This window comes from Odocoileus virginianus, chromosome 27 (genome assembly GCF_023699985.2).
Source record: "Odocoileus virginianus isolate 20LAN1187 ecotype Illinois chromosome 27, Ovbor_1.2, whole genome shotgun sequence".
NCBI classification, from domain to species: Eukaryota; Metazoa; Chordata; class Mammalia; order Artiodactyla; family Cervidae; genus Odocoileus; species Odocoileus virginianus.
Genome location: NC_069700.1, coordinates 43,284,091 through 43,303,627, shown reverse-complemented (window position 1 = coordinate 43,303,627; position 19,537 = coordinate 43,284,091). Strand labels below are relative to the sequence as shown.

Sequence of the window (19,537 nt, the reverse complement as noted above, 5' to 3'; positions counted from 1 at the left end):
TGCAAAAATAGAGATGTCCCACTCAACCTTCAACCAACTTACCCCAACGAAAGCATCTCAGATACTATGGCACGTTAATCGAAACCGGGAATCAATCCTTTTTTCCCTCTCTGGTAGACTTGGTACTTGCAACTCCAGAAATCTCCTTCCATCACGACTAACATGATAGATTCCTAGTTTTCAAAGTGCTGCCCTTTGAAGAGGAAGTGCTTTGAGTCTAATCCAAGCCAATGCTTGTGGCACAAGACTCCACAGTGTTCTGGTCTAGTTCGCGTGGGAAGAGCTGAGAATCACTAAAGGGTCACCAGAGAGTGTGGAACTGATGGATCTTAGAAGATAATCCAGGGATGGCCCTCAGCAAGGAGGGGAGCTAGTGGGCTAATGCAGGTGGTTACTGGAGAAGTTACCTGGATTGTTTTTAATGAGAGACATTTCCCACCTCAGTGGGTTTCCTAATGAGTTTAGGTGGTGTAAAATATCATTAAAACAGAAGAAACATGTCTAGTCCAGGCTCTGAGGGTAATTCCTGGAACATCAATAATTCCAGGCCACTTATTTTTCCTGGATGAAATTCCGTCTGAAGAGATACACTATTCTCCTTGAAAAAGATGGGCGCAGAAACACAGGAACTCAACCGTGTGTGTTAAATTCAAGCACGTATGTGCCTTAGTTGGGGTGTTCGCCTAACAGCCCCAGTCCGACGAAGCGACGAAGAAACAGAGACAAGGCCGGGTTATGGCCTCCATCACCGCATCAAGGCCTCCCATCACAGCCCCAGACAGGTCTTCCCACAGAAAAGATAAAATGCCCAGGTCCTGGGCCAGCACAGCTAAAACCCTCCAACGGTTGAGGGTGAGTGTAAAAAGGGAAAAAGAATAGAACAAGTGAGAAGGAGGAGGCGCAAAAAGGAGAAGCGAGTGGCAAAGGAACTCACAGATTCCACTTGACCACACACCAGGAGGCGGCATCGCCCGGCGAGAAGCAGCGCCACCTAGCGGTCCAGCTCCGCGCGGCCGGCGAGGCAGCTCATTGTCCCGCCGTTTCTGGCCCGCGCTGCCTTTTTCTGAAACTCCTGGCTACCGCGCTGGGGAGTGGGGTTCACTGAGGTCCTCAGCTGGGAGCCTGGGGCGGCTTCAGAGGTGTGGGTGGGATTCGGTGAGTGTCGTGGGGACCATCTCACATGCGGGGCGGGGAGGGGTGGGGCCTGGGGAGGGGATGGGGGGAGTGTGAGGATGGGGAGCGTGGGGGGGCAAGGTAAGGTCGAGAAGCGGCCGAGGTCTACACACGGCCTGCTGCAACCACCTGTTGCCACCACAGCACATCCCGCTTTTCTGTCTCTTCCCAGTTTCCAACGGCTGCTCTCCCTGCTGCACCCCCTGCCCGCTTTCCTCCTCTTCACGCACCTCCATCCTCTGACCCCCCTGGGTGGGAAGGCTGCCCCCCACTTCCCCCGTTGCTCCTGTCAGAGGCATGCAAGGGCTCCTGGAGGGCAGAGGCTAAGGTGACCACTTCCCAGCAGTCGTGGGGCGCCCTCCGAGGCCCCTGAGTGCTGTCTTCTCCTTCTGTTCCCAGTTCTGCCCTCTTCTCATTTCTGATCTCAGGAATAAAGGAGTTTCCAGGCTGACTGCTCAGGGGGCCTCAGTCCTTGGAGTTAAAGGTCTTTTTCTAGCGACCAGGAGCTCTGGGAAGGACACGAAGGCCTGAAGCACACTTCCTAAAAACTAAATGCCCCTCTTCTGGGCTGCAGACCCTGGTCCTCCTTTCATTAAGACTTACCTCCTAGTGCCAAGGCCGTGCTGCATGTGCCGCACGTGTGGTCTGGGTTTTGTTTTTTGAACCTTGGAGAAATCTATTCCTAACTTGTTTAATGTTCTTTGTTGTGACAAGACATACCACTCTGTTTAAAGGGAATTCCCTGGTGGTGGAGGGGTTAGGACTCTGCACTTTCACTGCTGTTGGCCCCGAGTTCATTCTCTGGCCTGGGAACTAATACTTTGGTGTGCCTAAAAAACACCAAAAAATAAACAAAAACCCAAAACCAAAACAAAAGACAACAAAATAAACCAAGAGCAACAACAAAAAATAAACTGTGCTGAAAATTCTGCATCTCTGGAGCAGCTTCTCAGAATTATCTGAGTAGCTGGTTTATAGGCTAGTCAGTTAGGCTCAAATAAAACTCCATTCTATTATTACAGACTGTTTATTATTTTCATAGACAGAAATTAGTCTGGTGGTTTTGTGGCCAAAAGACTCCTCCTGCGATATCTGTGGTCTCCACTCCCCACTTCCCTCTTCACATCCCACCTCCCCACTAATGTGAACTCAAACTTTCTGCTGTGTTGGTGTTCCCACAGCTGTTTTCTTACCTCTTCCCCTGCCATCTCCTGTGCTCCTTTGGGATTTGCCCTCCCCTCCTTGCTGCCCCCTCCTCCCTACAGCTCCCTGATCCCTTCCTAGGGAGTCCCCACCCCCATATCCCCTTTCCCACCACAGGTCCCTCTCTTCCCCTCATGGGTCTTTACCTGCAAGGATCAGTCACCTGCAAGGCTCCTACCTCCCCTCGGCTTTTACTAGCCTTTATTTTCCCCCAGGGTGACTTTTGCTCAGGGGCACTTCCCTCCACCCTCACAGCCCTATTTTCATCACCAGGGGGAGCTCTCCTGCCAATGATCCCTGGGCCTTGAGCACAGTGCCCAGCCCCTGGGGGAGGACCTGTCCCCCACTTGACACCCATCCTCCTATCTCCGCCCCCGTGCAGGCACCTGCTCTTGGCCCTCATCCAAGGGGGGCCTTTCGCCCAACACGGCCCCTCCCCCACTCCTGCATCCTAAACCTCACCCTCTGGATTCCTCCACTCTCCAGGCCACAGGTGCTGGACTCCACTTGATCTGGTCCCTCTGCAGCTTCCCCCATGGCACCCTGCCCTGCTCCCACCCTTGTCTGAGTGCCTTGGGCCCTCACCAAGTAATTAATCACAGGCCCCCTCTTGTGGTTCCCCAAATCACCACCTCACCCTCACCCTCCCTCACCCAGGGCACCCCTCTTCTCCTGTCTTCACCCTAACCCAAGGTGGGTCACCCCTGAGCCATGTTCGTCCCCTGTCCCCAAGTCCCAGACCCTCACCACTATCTCCTCTGCATCCTCTTGCCCCTCCTTCACAGTAGGAATACTGCCGTTGGTCCACTGCCCACCTCCTTGGCCTTCATCACCCTCTCTTCATCACCGTCATCCCAACGGGCTCTCACTACCTCAACAAAATCTTTGTTTTATGCCACTGGGTCAACTGGTCTTTCCCTAGAGGGGGTTTTCTCCCAGCCCCATGCCCCCTGTGCTGGCTGCCTGACCCGAACCCTCTGCGGACTCCCTCCAACTGCTCCCACTATGTAGGTCCTTTCAATGTGCACCCTGGCTTTCAGTTCTATCTTCTCTTGCCACCCTACTCCTAATTCCCCATGACCCTTGTGCGCATGCACTGACTCCTCCCAGGGGACACTAGCAGGTGCAGCCACCTCCCCACCCGGGGCCTCACCAGGCCTCTGTGCACTCTGGGCCCAGACCCACTCCTTCCCCTCCCCCAGGTTACTGGCCACCTTCATCGCTCTTGGGGCCACAGCCCAGCCCCTCAGGCCCCTCTGCCTCCTGCCTCACCCTCCCTGGAGCTGTCCTTTTCCAACCAAATATAAACCTAAATTAGACTCTGCTTTAAGGGCTTACCAGGTGGCAATAAAACATGGTATTTCATTTAAGCTGCATGACAAATAGCTACTATCCTTAGTCATAAATGAGTTCTTAGAAACCAGTAACATTGATATTTCGAGGGAAATGAAAAAAAAACTGCAAAATGAAATAAAAGACTTGATTAGTAAGGATAAAGCATATATGAAGATGACTAAACTGATCATAAAGGAAAAGCAATTTCTTTGCTTTTAATATTACTAAAGACATTTAGACATACTAAAACTGTACAAACATCTTTACAGTTTTACAAAACAGACCCACATAGACAAACACTAGGGTACAAGATAGATGAGGACCCATGGGGGAAACCTGTAGTTTGGATCCTGATTTTCAATAAAATATGAAAATGCAAAAGAAGTTAAGACAAAGATGGAGACAGCCCAACCCCAGCCTCTGTTGGATCAGGAAGGACCATCAGAGAAGAGAAAACAGTACAGTGTGGGAAGGGGTCGTGGTGAACAGAGTGGGTGCCAGGCTCACCACTTCTTTACATTATGCTAATAGCAGCACAGACACATTCAGATGACTTCTGCAGAAAGAGAAGTCAGAAGATCTTGAAGTCATAGTGCAGGGATGGGACATGGAATCTTGTCCCCACGAGGTAGCTGTCTCTCACTGTGAAAGAAAAGATTCATGAACCAGTGTAGGTCAGTCATGTAAGTGCTCACATTCTCAACAGCCCTCCACATGCTCACATGTCCCACTCAAAGACCCCCACCACCCAGTGTGTCCCTCCCTGCAGCAACTCCTCTCCCAGTCAGGACCCTCCAGGGTCTCACCTCTAGGATCCATGAGAGCCCTGGTCACACACCAGAGCTCTGGACACTGTCACTGCCTGGGGGAGAACAAGACCAGGATATGGTCAGAACCCACAGGAGAGAAACTAGAGAAGGAACTTTGAGGAGGGTGAGCCCCCATGGCCTCTTGTCTGCACCCTCACAAGGGTCTCAGGAATCACACTCGCTCTGTACTTACTTGCAGCCTGAGTGTAGCTCCCTCCTTGTTCACCTGCAAGAAGAAAACATCACGTGAGAATCCATGGAGAAGACTGAATCATGATATCCTAGAGAAACCCCCTAGTTCTGGACCCCAGAGAACTTTTTGGAACTGTAACTAAAAATCCAGGACAGAATCAGGAATATAAAGAAAGGAGATGTGGGGGGACTGGACCATCTCCAACCCTTCTAGAGGTCTGACCTCAGTGGGGACCTTCCCCTCCGACCTTCAAGTGCTGAGAAACAGGCCCCAATTGGAATTATGAAGGTGAAAAATCTATCTTTCGTTTTCACATGTACTTTACAAAAGGGTCAATGTTAGCATCAGCTCCAGACCAGCAAGCCCATATGTGTGGATGGTATTTCCCAGGAACAAGGCAGGCAAACTTCTACCTGGGCTTGAAATCCCTCAGTGAGACACGAAAACTCAGATGCCTCCGTCCCTTCCCTACCTGAGTGCTTCGTCCACCAGATCACAGCTCCAGCCACCACAGCCAACACGAGGAGAACCGGGCCAACAGTGATGCCCATGGTGGGGATGGAAGGCTGAGGAGGTTCTGTGGAGGAAAAGGAAGGGGCCCTGACCTCAGGCTTGAGTCCTGACCTTGCTGAACTGTATCCAGAAGGGCTCCTGCTTTATCTGAGAAAAGCTCCATCTCATCCCCGTCCTTACCCCATCTCAGGGTGAGGGGCTCCTGAAGCCCCTCATGCTGCACATGACACGTGTGTTTCTGCTCCTCTCCAGAAGGCACCACCAGGGCTGCCCACTTCTGGAAGGTTCCATCCCCTGAAGGCCTGGTCTCCACAAGCTCCATGTCCTGGGTCTGGTCCTCCCCATCACGCTGCCAGGTCAGTGAGATCTCCTCAGGGTAGAAGCCCAGGGCCCAGCACCTCAGGGTGACCTCATGTTCAGAGATGTGGTAATGGGTCACATGTGTCGTTGGAGGGTCTGAGGAAGAATCAGAAAATTCACACTTTTTGTTACTCCCATGGGCCACGGAGGAAGCATCATGTGACCATTTTGAGAAATGATGAGAAAATGAGTTTGAAAAGAAAAAGCACAAACACCAGACACCAGCCTGGGCTCTGAGGTCTGGGAAAATCTCCTAGTCCTTGTAAAGTTCTGGAGTCAGGGTGAGATCCAAGGTAGGACGCTCCACGTTGAGGGGGAGAATACAGAGCAATGGTCCTGACTTTGCTGGAAACTAAATGACTCAGAAAAGCTGGAGTCTGGCCTCTTATGCTGCTTCAGACTGAGAACAGGCCTTGAGAAAGTCATGAGTCATAAGATGGCGGGCAGGGTGAAAGGGCACCGCTGACCAGTTATTTCAGGGATGGTTTCCTGCTTCTTCTCCAAAGACACTGGATTCCTTAATTGTCCTTCAGAGAAATGAAGCTACTGGCGAGTCACTGTCTTGTACAGAATACGAAAACCTGGGTGCATTCCTCCCTCTCCAGATAAGAAGTTGGGGTGCTGTTCCCACAGGTACCCCACTTCCTTCTCCTCGTGGGAGGCTAGCTCCAGCCCAAGGGGAGATCAGAGAGGCTCCGCCCCCCTCATACCTGCGCGCAGCAGCGTGTTCTTTCCGCTCTCTAGGTATCTGCGGAGCCCACTCCGCGCACTCGCGGTTTAGGTAGTTCCTGTAGTCATCCGCCACACGGCGCCACACGGCGCTGCTCAAACTTGCGCTTGGTGATCTGAGCCGCCGTGTCCGCCGCGGTCCAGGAGCTCAGGTCCTCCTTCAGGGCGAGGTAATCTCTGCCGTCGTAGGCTAACTGATCAAACCCGCGGAGGCGCCCATCCGGCCCCACGTCGCAGCCGTACATCTCCTGGAGGGTGTGAGACCCTAACCCGCCCAGACCATCCGCAGGGATTAAACCCAAACTGAAATGAAACCGGGTCAAGTCCCGACGGCTCCTCCCGGGTCGGGGTGCCGGGCGTGTTCAGCAGTGTTGGGGTGACCCTCGAACCCGGAGACTCAGGGCGACCCCGGCCGTTCCTTGGGGATAGGGGTCGTGACCTGGACCCGGGCCCGCGTCGCTCACCGGCCTCGCTCTGGTTGTAGTAGCCGCGCAGGGTGTTCAGGCTCACTCGGAAAGTCTGTGCGGCGTCTCTGGCTCTCTGAGTCTCCTCATCCCAATACTCGGGCCGCTCCTGCTCCACCCACCGCGCCCGCGGCTCCATCCTCGGATTAGGGTCGTAGCTGTCAAACCGCACAAACTGCGTGTCGTCCACGTAGCCGACGATGATGAAGAGGGGCTCCCCGAGACCGGGCCGGGACACGGCGGTGTAGAAATACCTCAGGGAATGGGAGCCTGGGGGCAGGAAGGGGTGAGACCCGGCCCGACCCTCCTTGCGGTTCGGATCCCGGGTCTGAGGTGACAAACTGGGAGGAGGGAGGGGCGAGGGGCTCGTGAGGCCGAAAATGTCGGAAAAGGACCAGGACTTGGGGGGCAGAGAAGAGGGGGCGGGAAGCAAGGGAGGGACAGGACGGGACAGGGGGAGGGGGCAGGTCTGGCCGAGGGCGGCGGGATCGTTCCTTCCCTGGGTCCCCTCGCCGCTCCCCGCAGAGGCCGTTCCCTCCCGACCCCGCACTCACCCGCCCGCGTCTCGGTCACATCCAGCGCACCGGGCAGCAGCAGGAGGAGAGTCCTCTTCCCCTTGATCCTCATCTCCTGGGGAGATGGGAGTAGCGAGTCTGGGGAGCGGGTGTGGGGAGAAGCGAGTCCAGCGTGTGGATGGACACTTTGTAACCGGGGACCGCGGAGATGAATATTGGCAGCTAGAAATCAGACACCCAATGGGAGTGAGAAGTGGGGCCGCGTCACGCGTGTCCAGGCGGGAGGGCCCGACACGGGTTGTGAGAGAGAAAGTGAAACTTGGGGAGACGGGAAACCCAAGATGGAGCGTCCCGGCCCCAGACAGGGCCCTTGACCCTGAGACCCTGAGCGCCTCGCCCTCCGGGGAACCTGGGACGTTGTCCTGATCCCTTCTGTCCTGATCCCTTCTGTCCTGCACCGAGAGCTTTTTGTCCCACTCCCTGAGTCCTGGCCCAGAGGCTGTGTAGTCAGCGATTTTCAAAACATTTTGGTCAGAATATTTATACAATCCAACAAATTAGTGAGGACCCCAAGGGTAATTTTGTTTATAGTTACTTCTATCGATATTTTCCATAGTAGAAATAATAGAGTTAGAGTTTGTTTATTCATTTATTTAGAATAATATTAATAGCTCACACAGTTAATATGGAATATAACTATTTCCCCAAATAAACACTACAGTGGGAACAGTGGAGCTTTTTACATTTTTATATTTTTGCAAGTCTGTTCTTGTCACTCTCATTAGAAGATCTCTGGATGTTTATGTTTGCTTCTATGTTAAATCCATTACTTTGGTTGAAATCTATGAAAATAAAAAGCCCACACATACGTAATAGTATTTTAAATCACTTTTCAGATAATTATCTAAGCTCATCTTTGATCCAAAACTAAAACTACAAAAGTGGTAGTTTCTCAAAGTTATTTTGAAAGTGGCCTAAAATGATATTATTGAATATTTCCTATTCTATTACACTAAAATCCATAAGTTTATGTTGCACATTGACTGTCTTTTATACTAATATAAATTTTTTAAACTAATACAATGCTTCACTAAGTTTTGTAGATCTTCCAGCATCATTCATTTTTTCAAATAAACATTGTATTCCATGAAAAAGAGGTTAGTTCAGCTCAGACAAATTATTTTCCTTGGGATATAATACTTTGGAATGTAGCAGAAGTGCTTGATGTGTACTTCCTATGTCATCTTAGAAGTTTTTTTTTTTAGAAAAATATCTTAATTTGCCTTTTGAAATATGACTATAAGCCTTTTGATTTTCCTAAAAGAAGCAGCTCATTTTTGCAATAGGAAATACAACATAGCAATATTTGTGCAAGGCCTATGTTAAGATTAGAACACCATCTTTTGAATTTCATCTAAGCATGAGAATTTTGACAGGCTGATATTCACACCAGGTTTTCTTAAGTTAATCTAACACAAGTGAATAATAGCAGATTGTAGAATTAACATACCACTCTATGCTCTGTTATAACATGATATGCTTACTTCTGTTCCTCTTGCAGTGTATCAGATCCTTTTCAGCATCATCAGAGTAAAGCTAATGTTCACCAAGCACACTCACTTCAAAGAAAAAAACATAATCTGTTTTATGCCATCAAGTTTACCATTCATTGCTCCAGGAAAACAACACCATCAAGTTAAGTCATGTCGAGTTTTATTTGTCCATATAATTCTTGCCTTGTCAATTAAGTCTCATCATTAAACTTTAGCTCCATCAGTTCAGTTCAGTTCAGTCGCTCAGTGGTGTCCGACTCTTTGAGACCCCATGGACGGCAGCACACCAGGCCTCCCTGTCCATCACCATCTCCCGGAGTTTACCCAAAGTCATGTCCATGGAGTCGGTGATGCCAACCAACCATCTCATCCTCTGTCATCCCCTTCCCCTCCTGCCCTCAATCTTTCCCAGCATTAGAGTCTTTTCAAACGAGTCAGCTCTTCGCATCAGGTGGCCAAAGTATTGGAGTTTCAGCTTCAACATCAGTCCTTCCAATGAACACCCAGGACTGATCTCCTTTAGAATGGACTGGTTGGATCTTCTTGCAGTCCAAGGGACTCTCAAGAATCTTCTCCAACACCGCAGTTCAAAAGCATCAATTCTTCGGCATTCAGCTTTCTTTATAGTCCAACTCTCACATCCATACATGACCACTGGAAAAATCATAGGTTTGACTAGATGGACCTTTGTTGGCAAAGTAATGTCTCTGCTCTTTAATATACCGTCTAGGTTGGTCATAACTTTCCTTCCAAGGAGTAAGCGTCTTTTAAATTCATGGCTGCAATCGCCATCTGCAGTGATTTTGGAGCCCAGAAAAATAAAGTCAGCCACTGTTTCCACTGTTTCCCCATCTATTTCCCATGAAGTGATGGGACCAGATGCCATGATCTTAGTTTTCTGAATGTTGAACTTTAAGCCAACTTTTTCAATCTCCTCTTTCACTTTCATCAAGAGGCTCTTTAGTTATTCTTCACTTTCTGCCATAAGGGTGGTGTCATCTGCATATCTGAGGTTATTGATATTTCTCCCAGCAATCTTGATTCCAGCTTGTGCTTCTTCCAGTCCAGCGTTTCTCATGATGTACTCTGCGTATAAGTTAAATAGGTAGGGTGACAATATACACCCTTGATATACTTCTTTTCCTATTTGGAACCATAGGATCTGATATTAGTTCCCCAAGGGAATCAGAGGTGTCCCTGAATCCCTAGAGTGGTAAACACACAGTAGGACAATCAAGGAGGCCAAAGTGAGCCGAAGAAGTTAGAGTTGATAGTGAGATTTCATGTGGGGAATACCTGTGATCAGGGTTGTCCTGGCTGAGGGGTGATATGGGAAGGTTAACAGTGTCCAGGGCCTGGCAGGCGAGGTAGCAGACAATTTATGATTACTTCCTGTCAGGACGGCTCCAGAAGAGTTCTGATATCAAATACATTCTCCAATCTGTCAGGTCCTGATCCCAAATGTATTCATCCAACAGTATTGACACATGTTTTGTCCAGTTTGGCTCATACTTTGGGCTGAGAGTCTGTAATACACTCGAAAACCGAGGTATAGACTCTGCTCTCACATGGCTGAGTAGCGGTTGTAATGGAATACCGTGAAGGTTGTTGTTGACATAGTAGCAGGTAATTAAAACCATCACTTTATCTCTCTCCCACAGTTATTGTAAATATTGCTCATTATTTGCACCCTGATGTTTCTTAGAATATGAAGGATTTTAACAAAGTTCCCCCAGGAAGGCAGACTCAATGCTTTGGGGACAGGAGACAGTATGAACTTGACCTTGACTACCCCGAGTGGATCTTCCACTTTGGACGACTCCCATTGAGACCTACTGCCCATCTTCACATGGCGTCAGGGACATTCCCACTGTCTTCTGAGCAGAACACTTAGTACACAGAGACTCATGTCACAAATCCTTGGTAACATGATTGAAAAGCATCTCTAGTACATTACATAGATTGTTGCATAGATAGATGTTTATGGATGGAGAGAGGATGGACAGAGGCTAGATACAGATTGAGAACTGGACACGTAATTTTACCATCCATGTGTCACAGGACAACTTATGACAACTTATATTTGTTATTTGTAGTGGACTTTTATTAGCTTCCAAGCGAGATGAAAGAAGAAAAGCAAATCAATGTACCTTCAAGAAATCCTCCAAGTTCAAACATGTTCTGATTAAGGCTAACTGGGGAAAAAAAAACTTTTGAGTAGGGGGCCGGGGCGGGGGGGCGCAGGGTGAGTGTTTATCATAAGCAGCCATACTCTGTCCTCTGGGGCCTTCTGTGAAATAGCACAAGTGCTGCCGGCTCCATGGTTTTGTCAGCAAAAGAAGCCAACATTTACACTTGCCACATTCACAGTCCTGCTGTTAGAGCAAATCAAAAGTTCTGTAAGAGTCAGTATTTGGGGGTGCCTACTAGAGGAAGTCACTGTCTTGACTTGGACACAAGAGGCCATTTCCCAAGTGTAGTGTTTCAGGGAGTGTTGATTGAGCCCCTGAGTCAGGCCCTGGGTCAGGCCCTAGAGGGGAGACTAAGAGAAGGTCACTGCCTCAGGGGAACTGCAGGGGGAGGATGGGAAAACCCTGGGCTCACTTGTCTACACCCCAGCTCTGTGGTCTGCTGGGGAGAAGTTAGTCTACCCAAGCAAAGCAATTTATGGCACTTTTCTGTTTATATTAATAATAAAACATTTTAGAAAATTATCACTCAACCTATCTGTATGATTTCATCTAAATTTATATTGGCTCAGATGGTAATGAATCTGCCTACAGGCGGCGGCGGACTGGGGAGGCAGCGGTCTGGCTTGGCCTGTCAGGGCGCGGGCGGCTGCGGCTTCAGCACCCTGTCCCTGCAGTACCGGGCGGAGGAGACGCCCCTCGCAGGCAAGTACCTGGCGGCGGATTCGTTCCCAAAGGACTTGACTATGTCGTGAAGCAGGAGGAAGGGGAGGCGGCGGGCGGCGGAGTTGGGACGGGGGCCGGCGAAGATTGTAGCCCGAGTGGGGTGCTGACAGCTCCAAGTCAAGGATTCTGCTCATGGGCCTCCGGAGCAACGGGCAAGTCCTGCATTCAGAAGGTGGTGTTTCATAAAATGTCACCCAATGAGACCCTCTTTTTGGAAAGGACCAGCAAGACTTACAAAAATGACATTCCTAATAGCTCCTTTGTGAATTTCCAAATATGGGGTTTTCCTGGGCAAATGGACTTTTTTGACCCAGCTTTTGGTTTGAGATCATCTTTAGGGGGACAGGAATACTGATATATGTCATTGATGCGCAGGATGACTACATGGAAGCTTTAACAAAACTTTACTGTTTCTAAAGCCTACAAAGTTAACCTAGACATGAATTTTGAGGTTTTTATTCACAACGTTGATGGTCTGTCTGATGGTTACAAAATATAAACACAGAGGGACATTCATCAAAGGGCCAATGATGACCTTGCAGATGCTGGGATAGAAAAACTCCATCTTAGCTTTTATTTTATTAGTATTTATGACCATTCAATATTTGCAGCCTTTAGTAAGGTGCTGCAAAAATTTTTCCCACAGCTACCGACCTTGGAAAACCTATTAAATATCTTTATATCAAATTCAGGTATTGAAAAAGCTTTTTTATTTGATGTTGTCAGCAAAATCTACATTGCAACAGACAGTTCTCCTGTGGATATGCAGTCATAGGAAATTTGCTGTGACATGATTGATATTGTAATTGATGTGTGTTGTATATTTGAGTTAAAGAAAGATAGTAGTGGAAGTGCTTACCACAAAGAGTCCAAGGCCATCATCAAGCTGAATAACACAACTGTCCTGTATTTAAAGGAGGTGACTAAATTTTTGGCACTGGTTTGCATCCATAGGGAAGAAAGTTTTGAATGAAAAAGCTTAATAGACTATAAATTCTGTTGTTTCCGAAAAGCTATTCATGAGGTTTTTGAGGTGGATGTGACTTCTCACAGGAGCTGTAGTCACCAGACCAGTGCCCCCAACCTGAAAGCTTTGACACACAATTGCACGCCATGAAATGTCATCTAGCCTGGATGCCAGCAGTCAGGGCTCTGTGTCAGCTTATTCTTCATGCCAGGGTCAAAGACCCCATGCTGCAGGACATGGGAGTTGCTGCTTCTGGGAACCTGGTGCCTGTCCCATTAGAGATAAGGGGTAGAGTTTCTCATTTGGATGAAAACCCGTTCAGCCAGTGGTGTGCAACTGACACTACTATTTCTTTTTAAAAAAAAAAAAAAAGGCAAAAAACAATTCCAGAGACCACTGTGTGTCTTTCTCCTCTTGGGGGCCCTACTTTAAGTAGCTGGGATATTTTGTACCTGGCGATAACACCACTTACCCATCCTTACCAGGGAATGTTGTCATCAATTACCAATTGAAAAATAATAAAAAGAACTGAATGTTATATGCTTCACTTAGATCTTCATTTGGGTAGTCTCTAAAAATCCTGCCTTGCTTAAATTCTAGCACTGTCTCTCAGATTTCAATTTTGGACCTTGTACACCTCAGACCTTCTAAATGCATTTGCTTGCTAACTCAGAAGACACATGGTCTGACTGTAGCAAAGGACATTCCTATATTTGTTTCTGAAGAAATGAGAACATTTTATGCTGCATCAAGTTGAGAGCAAGTTTCAACAGTGGCTGCTGTGTTTGTTCCCTAGGAAGTGTTGAGGAACAAGCTTTAAGACAAAAGGAAAAATTTGCACCTCTGTTTTAGGTACCAGATATCTGGGTTCCTTCCCTTACATTAGATAAATGATTCTGATCACTGTTAAAAAAGGGAATTGAACAGAGTGAAGTAAGTCAGAAAGAGAAAGATAAATATTGTATCCTAATGCAATATATATGGAATCTAGAAAAATAGTACGGAAGAATTTATTTACAGGGTAGCAATGGAGAAATAGACATAAAGAATAGACTTATGAACATGGGGAGAAAGGAGAAGAGGGTGAGATGTATGGAAAGAGTAACATGGAAACTTACATTACTATATGTAAAATGGATAGCCAATGGGAATTTTCTGTATGGCTCAGGAAACTCAAACAAGGGCTCTATATCAACCTATTCAAAGAATGATGCTTTCATCATTGTATTTGTTCTGCTCCCCTGTTGGAAGCGTCATGTAGTTGGGGATCAACTCAGTCTCCAGCTTCCCTTTCCTCAGACAGCGGGTTTCCAGAAGCTCCTGCATCTCAGAGGCTTCAGAAGATACTTTCACAATGTGGATTTAAGATGATAATTTAGGAAAGATAAGAATTTTTATACATTTTAATTTTGTTTTACTGAAGTATAACAATGTTGTGTTGATTTCTGCCATACAGCAAAGTGATTCATTTATACATATATTATTTTTCATATTTTTACCACTGTGGTTTATTAAGGAAAGATAAGAATTAGTAATGTGTCAATCAGGAGTTATTAAAGCAAACCTGCTTTTTATCTGCATGTAGGTGGTGGTGAAAATAATTACTATGTCAGTTTGCTATCCTAGTCTCCACTTTTTAAAAGTGTTTTTTTATTATGGTGGAAGTCACATAATGTAAAATGTACCATTGTAACCATATTTAACTGTACAGTTCAGGGACACTAGGTACATTCACATTGTTGTGCTACTCTCACCATTATCCATCTCCTGAAATTTTCACCTTCCTAAACTGAAGCTCTGTCCCCATTAAACAGTAACTCCCCATTCCTCTTCTCCACCTTTCCACTCCCCAGCCCCTGGCATCTACCAATGTACTTTCTGACTCTATGAATTTGACTATTCTAGGTACCTCATATAAGTGGAATCAAACAGTATTTTCTGCACCCAATGTATATTGGAATGCATTTTTGAGGTTAACTTAATATATGTCCTGGGCTTCCCAGGTGGCACTAGTGGTTTAAAAAAAAAAAAAAAAAACCCACCTTCCAATGCAGGATATATAAGAGACACAGGTTCGATCCCCGGGTCGGAGGGCATGGCAACCCACTCCAGTATTCTTGCCTGTAGAATCTCCACGTACAAGAGGAGCCTGGTGGGCTATAGTCCATAGGGTTGCAAAGAGTCAGACACAACTGAACCGACTTAGTATGCACACAATAACTCCGTTTTTAGTTTTTTAAGGAATCTCCATACTGTTCTCCATTGTGATTGTATCAATTTACCTCCCCACCAACAGTGTAGGAGAGTTTCCTTTTCTCCACACCCTCTCCAGCATTTATTGTTCATAGACTTTTTTGATGATGGCCGTTTTGATCAGTGTGAGGTGATACTTCATTGTAGTTTTTATTTAATTTCTCTGATAATTAGTGATGTTGAGCATCTTTTCGTGTGTTTGTTGCCCATCTGTTTGTCTTCTTTGGAGAAATGTCTATTTAGGGCTTCTGTCCACTTTTAACAAAAAGTTCGGGTTGTTTGTTTTTTTATATTGAGGTACATGAGCTGTTTGTATATTTTGGAGATTAATCCTTAATCAGTTGCTTCATTTGCAAACATTTTATCTCATTCTGAGGGTTATCTTTTCATCTTGTTTAGTTTCCTTTGCTGGGCAAAAGCTTTTAAGTTTCATTAGGTCCCATTTGTTTATTTTTGTTTTTATTTTCATTACTACCAGAGATGGATCAAAAAAGACCTTGCTGATAATTTATGTCAAACAGTGTCCTATAGTCAATATCTTGTAATAACCTATAACATAAAATAGTCTGAAAAATAATATATGTGTATTTATATAACTGAATCATCTTGCTGTGCACCTGAAACATTGTAGGTCAACTATACTTCAAGAAAAAAATATATATATTAAGAAAAAAAGAGGATTTTCTGCCTATGTTTTCCCTAAGAGTTTTATAGTGTCTGGCCTTACATTTAGGTCTTTAATCCACTTTCAGTTTATTTTTGTGTATAGTATTGGGGAGTACTCTAATTTCATTCTTTTACATGCAGCTGTCCAGGTTTCCAGTACCACTTATTGAAGAAACTATCTTTTCTCCATTGTATATTCTTGTCCCCTTTGTTATGAATTAGGTGACTATAGGTGTGTTGGTGTATCTCTGGGTTTTCTATCCATTTCCATTGATCTATATTTCTGTTTTTGTGCCAGTACCATACTGTTTTGATTACTGTAGCTTTGCAGTATAGTTTGAGGTCAGGGAGCCTGAGTCCTCCAACTCCATTTTTCTTTCCCAAGGTTGCTTTGGCTATTTGGAGTCTTTCATGTTTCCATACAAATTGTACAATTTTTTTTTGTTTAATTCTGTAAAAAATGTCATTGGTAATCTGATAGGGATTGCACTGAAACTGCAAATTGCTTTGTGTAGTATATTTATTTTCACAATATTGATTCTTCCAATCAAAGAGCATGGTATATCTCTCCATCTGTGTTATCTTTGATTTCACTCATCAGTGTCTTATAGTTTTCTGAGTACAGCTCTTTTGCCTCTTTAGGTAGGTTTATTCCTAGATATTTTATTCTTTTTATTACAGTGGTAAATGGGATTGTTTCCTTAATTTCTTTTCCTGATCTTTTGCTGTTAGTATATAGGAATGCAAGAGATTCCTGTGCATTAATTTTGTATCCCGCCATAGTCTCTATTATTGTTGTTTATACCTCAAAGCAAATTTCAACATAGTGAAAAGTCAAATAATATCTTAGTGATGTTATAAAAGTAGTTTTCACTTCATGGATCTCATGAAATGGTCTCACTGATGTCAAGGGTTCCACAGACCACACACTGAGAATTGCTCTTCTGAATAAACCAGGGGGTCTCCCAGCTGATCCCTGCCTTTGCCTTCTCTTCATTTCAAAGACTCCTTCCCCCTGAGCTGGACTCACTGCCTCCCCAAACTTAGCTGAGGGCCCTGCCCTGCCCTCCTCTCCTCAGGAGAGGAGAACTCTCTCCTGAGTTCTCTAGGAGAGAACTCAGCCCCTAGTAAGTGATGCCAGAGAGTGTCCTCAGTCTGGGAAGGGAGGTGGAGGGACAGGTGTTTCCTTTGGACCTGGGAAGAGTTTGTACTTGAAGGCTCCAGACCTACTCACAACCTAGTCTGCTTTTGTTACATACCAGCTTAATATGTGTTCATATCCCATACAGAAATCTGACATAGTGTCTAAGAGAAATAATATTAGCCCTTTCATCTCCCATGTGTCTAATGTATCTGACTTGAGGGCCACAAATCATGATGAGCAGTCCAGTCTAACAAACCGTTCTGTGATAAAGGAATTGTTCTATATCTGTGCTGTCCAGGCAGGTAGCCACTAGCTACACATGGCTATTTTGCACCTCAAAAGTGGCCATTGTACTGAGCACTTTAATTCTATTTAATTAGTTTTTAAATATTTCATTTATTTTATTGAATTATGGTTGATTAACAATGTTGTATCCATTTCTACTGTACAGCAAAATGACTCGGTTTACATATATATACTTTTTTATACTCTTTTCCATTATGGTTTAATACCAGGCTATTGAATATAGTTCCCTGTACCATACAGTAGGACCTGGTTGTTTATTTATTCTATAGGTAATAATTTGCATCTACTAGCTCCAAACACCCAGTCCATCTCTCCCCCAGCCCCCCTCCTTGGCAACTACAGATCTGTTCTCTATATCTGTAAGTCTGTGTTTATTTTAATTTTATTTAATTTAAATAGCCATATGTGGCTAGTAGCTAGCACATTGGATAGTGCATATCTAGAGTGTTCTTAATTTTCAGTTTCTTCCCCTCAAAGGATACTGTGTGACTCATAGGCTGATACATATTAAATTACAATCTTCACATAGAAATTCTTAAGAGTCTTAAAATGTAGCATGCACAGAAAATTTCATTAATATGTGTTTTAACAACTAGCATGTTCAGACATTAAGTTGTCATAGTTTAGTTGCTAAGTTGTCATAGTTTAGTTGCTAAGTCGTGTCCAACTCTTGCGACACCATGGACTGTAGCCTACCAGGCTCCTCTGTCCATGGGATTCTCCAGAGAAGAATACTGGAGTGGGTTGTCATTTCCTCCTCCAGGTGATCTTCCCGATCCAGGTATTGAGTCTAGGTCTCCTGCCTTACAGGCAGATTCTTTACCCACTGAGCTACAAGGAAGTTTTTCACCTCAAGGTTATAATTGTTCAAAACTGCCCATCACTGGAGATAATCCTTATCTACATTACATTGAGCTTTTGGTGTTGTTTTCCTTCACTGGATAAACATAAATGGATCACAGGGGAACAGAACCCAGAGGCAGAGGGCTGCCTAGGCTGAGATGAGGAGATCCGACCCCAGGTGTGCCGGGAACCTGTCCCCATGGGGCAGCGCTGAGGGTTGCAGGAGAGTCTGTGCAAACAGTTGAAGCTGGTGAAACATCGAAAGTGTTCACAGATACTCACGAAGACAGGACTCTAAGGAGAGGTGGGAATGAGTTAAAATAAGTACAACAAAGCTAAAATATTGTTTATTTCAGGGAAAATAAAGTTCTAATTATATCTGAAGGAGAGGGGTCTGTGAAAGAACCAGAATGAAAAATGATACATAAAACTGAAAAACAGAGGAGTATGGTAAGGGGCATGCTATTCAGAGGCATTGAGGTGACAATCAGAGAATCAGCCAAAATAACTAAAACAGCTGTCTCTGAGATTCAAGAGATGGGGTGACATGGAAGATTAGGGACATCAGTCTTGATATCAAGTCTTACAGAAGAGTTTTACTTTTGAAATCTATGTGCATATATTCATTAGATAAAAATAAAAAGACAACCCAGTGGGTAAGAGAACTGTTTCTGCAAGGGGAGTCCTAGATATGGAGCAGTAGTTGGAAGGAAACTGGACACAGAGTGGTGGATGTTTATGGGAGGACTTTGTTATATTTATTTAGTTTTGTTGGACTTTTTTTTTTTTTTTTTTTTAGTGGAAGGAATTGAAGCACATTTGTATGCAGGACTGAAGGAGCCAGTAGAACGTGGGAAACTGATGATACAGGGGAGGATGAAGCTGGATCCTGTGCCCAAGCTGAGGGGCGGCCTTAGACAGGAGGGCACCGTCCAGTCCATCATCACTGTGGAAGGTGAGGATGCAGGTGCAGGGGTGGGAGTGTGAGGGATGAGGATGGACTTCTCACCTAAGTCCTTTTTTCTTTTCTGAGTTAAGAAGCTCACTATTAACAACAGGGAGTGGGACACAGTGAAGAGGATTGAGGAGGGAAATGGAGGTGAGAACAGCCTCTCAGGAGGTGTGAGAGTGAGCTGACTCAGGAAGTGGCATCTGGAGAGTGCAGGATGAGGCCACTGAGGTCTGAGCGCCTCCACTTAGAAAAAGCTCCAGCACTTGGGCAGCAACAGGAAGATGTACAATAAAAAGAAAAGGCAGCCAGAAATCTCCAGTGTGTGGATTACCTTCCAACTTGACATTAAAGGCCTTGCAGTCCTGCACCCAAATCTAATTTCTGACCTTGATGGTGACCTAGGACTTTGGGGGTCACAGGTCAGGGAGGCTCCCCAGGGCCCCTCAGGCTCCAGCTGAGTCAAGCCTCCAGCTAAACAGGATCAGCAGATTCTGGACATAAAACTGGAACCTGAGGAGAAGGAGGAGCAAAAAGCTGCCTTTGTCTCTCCCCTTCCATACACAACCAGTAAACATAAACATGCACAACAAAACAGAGGTGCCTCTGCCCAACACCCCAGGATGTGGAGAACCCCACACTGTGCG

General features: G+C 45.8%; 2 pseudogenes; one reads left to right on the top strand and one right to left on the bottom strand.

Moving 5' to 3' along the window:
• Window positions 1–3,901: 3,901 nt before the first annotated feature.
• On the bottom strand, window positions 3,902–7,518 carry LOC110147448 (BOLA class I histocompatibility antigen, alpha chain BL3-7-like; annotated as a pseudogene).
• Window positions 7,519–11,614: 4,096 nt separating this feature from the next.
• Window positions 11,615–12,879, top strand: LOC110147452 (ras-related GTP-binding protein C pseudogene; annotated as a pseudogene).
• The last annotated feature ends 6,658 nt before the right edge of the window (window positions 12,880–19,537 follow it).